Source organism: Herpailurus yagouaroundi, unplaced genomic scaffold, assembly GCF_014898765.1.
Source record: "Herpailurus yagouaroundi ecotype Mexico unplaced genomic scaffold, PumYag 189, whole genome shotgun sequence".
NCBI classification, from domain to species: Eukaryota; Metazoa; Chordata; class Mammalia; order Carnivora; family Felidae; genus Herpailurus; species Herpailurus yagouaroundi.
In genome coordinates, this window is record NW_024412420.1 from 6,035,985 (window position 1) to 6,042,372 (window position 6,388).

The 6,388-nt window shown below is 42.6% G+C and overlaps 1 protein-coding gene across 1 annotated transcript in view; it reads left to right on the forward strand.

Moving 5' to 3' along the window:
* The first annotated feature begins 5,418 nt into the window (after positions 1-5,418).
* Positions 5,419-6,388, forward strand: part of TMEM100 (transmembrane protein 100) — a 5,685-nt gene continuing 4,715 nt past the window's right edge. Inside the window, exon 1 of the mRNA XM_040497073.1 lies at positions 5,419-5,501. The gene's annotated coding sequence lies outside the window, so the exon portion shown is untranslated. The remainder of the gene's footprint in view (positions 5,502-6,388) is intronic.

The following is a 6,388-nucleotide window of genomic DNA, read 5'->3' on the forward strand; positions in this document are numbered from 1 at the left end:
ACACAGAAACAAGGTTGCATAGGGATTAAGAGGTGAACTTTGGAGTCCAACAGGCATTGACTCTAATCCTAGACTCCAGCATTTTCCGAATGGTGACTTCCCTAGGCAAGTCTCTTAACTTCTTCATTTGTACAATGGAACTATTTCTAACATCTACCTCCTGGGTTATTTGTGAGTGTTAAACGATATTTAATTTCATTGTTTCATAAATCTATAAAAGGTCTATAGCATAAAGTAAATGCTCAATAAATATTAATGTTTATTATTGAGTGAAGCCTGTGGCTGGATCCACATGCTACCAACCATCCAAAGAATGCTGAAAAAATGCCAGTAGTCACTGAATAATTAATGTACTTAGCACTAAATATCTGGTCACTCTGAAATAATCTATTTGAATAACGTTCTGAGTTTTCAAGTTTATATCTGATTTAAATGTACAGTCATTCTTTTATTTATCTGTTGATTTACTTGGCAAAGACTTTCTGAGCACACACAATTGCTGACACTATCCTTGAGGATACGGGAGACTTTCCAGTCGACGGGACCTTGGTAAACTCTAATACGAAGACTTGCTTGTGTTGCATGAGGCCCAAACTTGACATTTCTTTATTTTTTTTATTTAATGCTTATTTTTGAGAGAGAGAGAGAGAGAGAGAGAGACAGAGCGTGAGCAGAGGAAGGGCAGAGAGAGAGGGGGAGACAGAATCTGAAGCAGGCTCCAGGCTCTGAGCTGTCAGCACAGAGCCCGACATGGGGCTCGAACTCACAAACTGTGAGATCATGACGTGAGCTGAAGTCAGACGCTTAACCCACTGAGCCACCCAGGCGCCCCCAAACTTGACATTTATGAAAAAATCCACAGTATACTTGGACTGCTTTTTTTTTTTTTTTTTTTTTTTTTAGCATTAGCTCAGAGGGAACATAAAATTAGTTCTTGTAAGACGAATGCTGTTCTCCACTTGGGTTATGAGGCGATTGGAACCTCCTACATGCTCTTCTGTGTGAGTAGTACCTTGCGTGGTAGTGATCGATAGAGGAGAAAAACACTTTCATTCCCGGAAAACATCTATGGGGCGCTTTTCTCATGGTGCATGCTTGTACAAAAGGAATTGCTGTTTATGTTCTTGTTTTCACAGAACTTAAAACTGAACTTTAAAATTGGCTCAGTGTATTGTTTGCATACAGTCATTTCAACCAAAGGCTCGAATTGGAATTCTTAAAATATTTACGTTCTTGTTCTATGAAAAAAGTTAGCCGTGTCAAATCATGTGTGCATATTGTATATGTGTCAGCAGCTGTGTGTATCTGTGTGGAATGAAGTAAGTTATAAATTCACTCATAATTTTAGGGGCATATTGACCAGGGAGCTCTTAACCTCATTATTTGGCAATTCAGGAAATGGTTCACCAATTAGTTGGTGGGCAGTAATGTCACTCTCTCCAGCGTCTGTCTGCCTCTCCACCGGAGAAATAGTCAGCTATGCTAACAGAACAAGTGTGTATCCTTCACCGTATACCTGCTCCTTGCCCTGGCCTTCTGTTTCTGATGACAGTATCGATTAGCTATTAATTACTTAGGCCTTAAAACCTTACAAATCCCTCTCCTTTGACAACCTCCCATGTGGAAAATTCACTGTCGAGCTCTGCTGATTCTGCCCATTATTGTGTCTTCACGCATGCACGTTGTTTCCTAACATCAGGCCCCTAGCGCCTTTCACCTTGACAATCACAAGGGTTTTCTAACAGGTGTCCCAGTCATAGTCTCCACCTTCTGCATTTTGACTTTCTGCTTGCCTCTCAACACTCTGATGCCAGGCTAATTTGGATAATGCAGAGAGAGCAGACTATGCCATTCTCCTAAAACAAACAAACAAACCAACCAACCACACCGTTCGCATAACACAGTCCCAACTTGACATTGAGGCAATAATCCCACCATAAACCTTCTCCCGTCTTATTTGGACTGCTCTCTGCCTGTCCCATGGGTTCCATAAGTCAGCCACACAGGCTACTCAAAAGCTCTCTGCAGAAGACTCCGACTTTCCTGAGCTATGTTTATTTATGTTTATTATTTATGGCCTTTGGCCTAGAATCACCTCCTCTCCTTTCCTACTTGTAATACTCTCAGTACCCACCTGCCATCAAGCTTTCCCTCCCACCTAGACCAGACTGACTTCATTTTCCCCAGCCTTCCCGAAGCAGTTTGGTATTCCCTCCAGTAAAAAGATTACTGACTTAGGTTGCCCTATGGCTCTCCTGCCCTGGACTATAAGTTCCCAGATAGCAGAGATCATACTTTGTTTACTGGTTTGTATTTTCTCAACTAGAGCATGGAACAAGTCCCTGGCAACTGAAAGCAATACAGTAAATATCAGCAGAACTTAAATGTTCATGAAGGCACAGGAATGGCCTGAGTGACTTCTGAAATGTCCATACTGCCATGGCATCTGGCCCAGACTCCAGCGGTACCAGGCCTGTGTCTCAAGCCTACCCAAATCTGATTAGTAACACAGCTCTCCTTCAAAACCCAGATGCATTTGAGTCAATGCACGTGGTTAATCATCCTAGAAGCAATAGATACCCATTTTCAAAGCGCTTTTCTAAAACTGAACCTAGTGAGAATATGTCATCCCTAACCCAAGAAAATGGGACTTACTCTGAAATTAGGGATAGACATGTATTCTAATAAATAGTAATAAGCAACAGTAGTCCTCACAGCACAACACAGGAGAAGTAGCTCTTGGACTTGAATCCTGGCCTTGCCTTTTCCTTTGTAGTAGATCCTGAGCAAGTGCTTAACCTCCTGAATTTAGTTTCTCCATTAGTCAAATGAAAATACCTGAGATAGGGTCTGTATTATGGGTGGTGCATATTAGACACCAGGTAAGTGCTAATATGCTCCTCTCCTCTTCACTGAGAGAATCATGTGGGTCAACTCAGAATGAAGGAGTCCGGGCTCTGGAGTTAAATCTGGGAACGGTGATTTCCTCTGAACCTCTGCTTCTCTTTCCCCCAAAATGGAGATAGCAAAAACTACTTGTGATAATCTATTTGACAGTCCTCTTGCCCAAACATGAGCCCAAAATCTATGGTTTCAACTGTATCTTGGCAGCACTGATCTGCCCATCCCATGTAGGTCATTTTAAGACCATCACTACATGACTGAGAGACAGCCAATTGGGTCATAAAGTATATCTTGCTCTATGAATATGGAACAAAGAAAAGCTAACTGACCCTTATAGGATGTCACAGATTAGTAGTTTTTAGAAAATTTTACATGTTGCAGGGTGGTTCAAACTCCCAGCACCATATTGATGCCGAAGCCTAGAAATTACGTGTTGATTGGGAGTGGAGGGGGGGAGGGTGGTCACACAATGTGCACATTATATTATGGACAAGAAAAGTGACATTTGTCATCAGAGGTGAGGGGGAGACTGCTTTTGTAAAAAGGCATAGTGGGATCCCACACTACTGAGTATCAAGAGGAGCAGCAAAGGAGTGAGCTCGTTCCGGTCCCTTCCCTTGCCTCCCCTGGACAAACAGGCAAGTATGGTGGGCTTCCTCCAAGCCCCTGAATGCATGACCCATAGCCTACTAGGGAAGGCTGACGTGAGTGGTATGTACCTGTTTGGGAAAATGGCAGCCCAATTTGCTATCACCCTTGATCTTTGAGCTTCCTCATTCTAAGGCTCCAAAGAATAATATGCATAAAGAATTGTGCAAGATACATGGGGATGTATCAGGACCACAGAAGTTTCAGCATACATTTGGATTTTGAAACAAGAAAATAAATTCTCATCTGAGGCTGAAGTGCCGATTAGCTCTTGTTGAAGTGAGAGATGATTTACTCAGCCCTCCCTAAGGTCCTACTGTGCCATTTGATTTTAGCAACTCTGGTTTTTTATGTTTATGTAACAAAATAGACAAGAGAATGGTGACCAGGATGTGTATCTAGAAGACGTGTTTCCACCCTTCTATACTCACATGGATTTAATGAGTTTCTGGTAGCTGGAAATTGACCAGCAAATAGTAAAATATATATCTAAGGCATACACATCATTCCTCTTGGTACCATCAGGTCTCTCTATTTAATGTCCTAGACCTCAAAGAACAGTGCCTGGGGGTGGGGGATGGTGTGGAGAAAGCAATAACACGACCTGTTATCCAAAATGAACACACAAGCACAGATCACTTTCCAAAATGTTCGTGATTTCAGAACATAAATGCAGACACACCCTTAAAAGAAGCATTGGAAAAGAGAAAAACCGGCCAGCTTCCCGAATCACACTGAATCCAATTGGACTGGGTGATGACCCAGATCAAAGGCATGCAGTGATTGGACAGACAGCCGGAAGGAACTGGCATCTTCAGAGCTGCTGGAAATTAGCCAACTCAACCACACCAAGCAAAAGCAAACTGAAAGTAAATATGGGCCAGTAATTGAATACACATGGGGATGCTCTTCACAAAATGCAAAGTTTGTATGCTCCCAAAGGAGAAATGTCCAGGTCTTCAACAACAGAAAGCCAATGGCAAAATCAGAACGGCCCCCCCTTTCCAGCCCAGAGACCGAACCTTGGCTTCTATTGAAGGGAAAAGGGCCAAATCTCCTGTCATGGTGTTCACCATCTGCCCTACTCTCCTCCACTTCTGTATCCCCTGCACCTAAATATCTTTCTTTCCAATCTGGTTTCTAAATAAAATAAGATTTTTTCAAATTTGGGGAAGTTCTTTCCAGAATAACAAGTTCTGCTCCTTATGATGCCTTTGGTGAAAGTGTCACATGTGGTGCAGTGTGGTTTCAAATCCCCAGGACCAGACTGATGTCGAGGCCTGGAAATTATGTGATTAAGAATTCAGTTCTTCACAGAAGTGATTTTCCAGTATACCATCATTTCCATGGTGCCTTGCCATCCTCTGATAGAGAGCACTGGTAAGACCGCTACTCTGACTTTAGGGAGAGGGTCCACACAAGGAACCACATGTCATTTTCACCACGGATTCTTCTCTTCAATTACTCTTTTTACTTGCATGTTGCAAGGAAAGAGATTAGTTTACATTCCACCCCCCACACCGCGCACATACTTTCCGAACCCCACACCCGCCTGGAAGTACATCACAAGGTTTACAAGTTCTTTTCTGCAGGTTCCTAGCATTTACAGAGGAGTATCAGAAGGGGGGCTTTGGGTAGGGAAAATCTTGAAATCTTGAAAATGAAAGACTGGATGGGACTATAAAGAGAGTAAAACAAAGCAGGACATTCTTTTCAAACTTGGTTCCCTTTTAAAAAACACGGATTACATTCTCAGAGAGGGAAACTGAACAAAATGCAGCCGCATTTAAGGGATTTCCTCTCTCCAGTTTTTCTCCGGTCCCTTAATTGTGTTTAAGCCTTGTTGAGTACTTTGTTTACGGTCCCTAGTGTGGTGATTTGCATCCCCCTCTCTGGGTTGCTGTTGGCTGGAGCTGGCAGCTGTCTCAGTCCGATTCTGGCTGGGAAAGGTAAGAATCTTTGCCTTGCTTTTTGAAAGATCTGGGAGAGAAATGTTGAATGCCTACGGCGAGGGGGCAGGGGCGGGGGAGTTAGGGGCAGGGGGCACTGATTTAATTCACACACTGGACGCTTTCTGAAAAGTTTTCCAAACTTTAAAAGAATCTCCTGGAGCCATGTGTTTTCAAAAGAACCAGAAAGATTCCTCCTCTCTTCTGAAAGGCTTGCAGAAAGAAGACTGGTTGCTTTGTGGATAAGATTTTGCACTTGGGGGCAGGTGTCCCTTAAGGAATTCCCAGGGGCGGGGGTTAATATCTTAAATGCACAGAATGGATGAAGGTAAAAATATTCAAAGTCATCAGGCATTGATCTCTAGGCATTGTCCCTGAATTTCAATTTGAAGAAGTAAAAGTCAGTTAAAACTGCGTGTGTCCGTGAGTGTAATGTTAGGCGCTTATTCTTTGTATACAACTTCTGTTTTGTCCCAAAGCTTTCTTTGTCTTTGTATTTATCAATACAAATCATCAATTGTCTACTTAAGAGTCTGGAAACGCGCATCTGTGTATCTAGGCAGATGTACACTCCTTGTGAAGAATTGGAGGAGAATGAGATGCCTGGAGCCTGGAAAGCCTGAAGAACGCTTTGGTTTATTACAAGTAATGACAGACCTGCCCATGTTCCCAGCGCACAGACATACTTACTGTCCCTTATTATAGATTCAGTCAAGGGCTCACTGTGGAAAAAGGGTGCCCTCTGGTTTCTCTCTGGTGGAGGTTTGATTCATGTACCTTTGATTTTAGTAATAGAGGAATATGATGTTCAACAGGGTAACGTGATTTAAGAGCTTCAGTGGGTTTATTGGATTGTTTTGAGAGAGACCTTGCTGCTCTTATAAGGG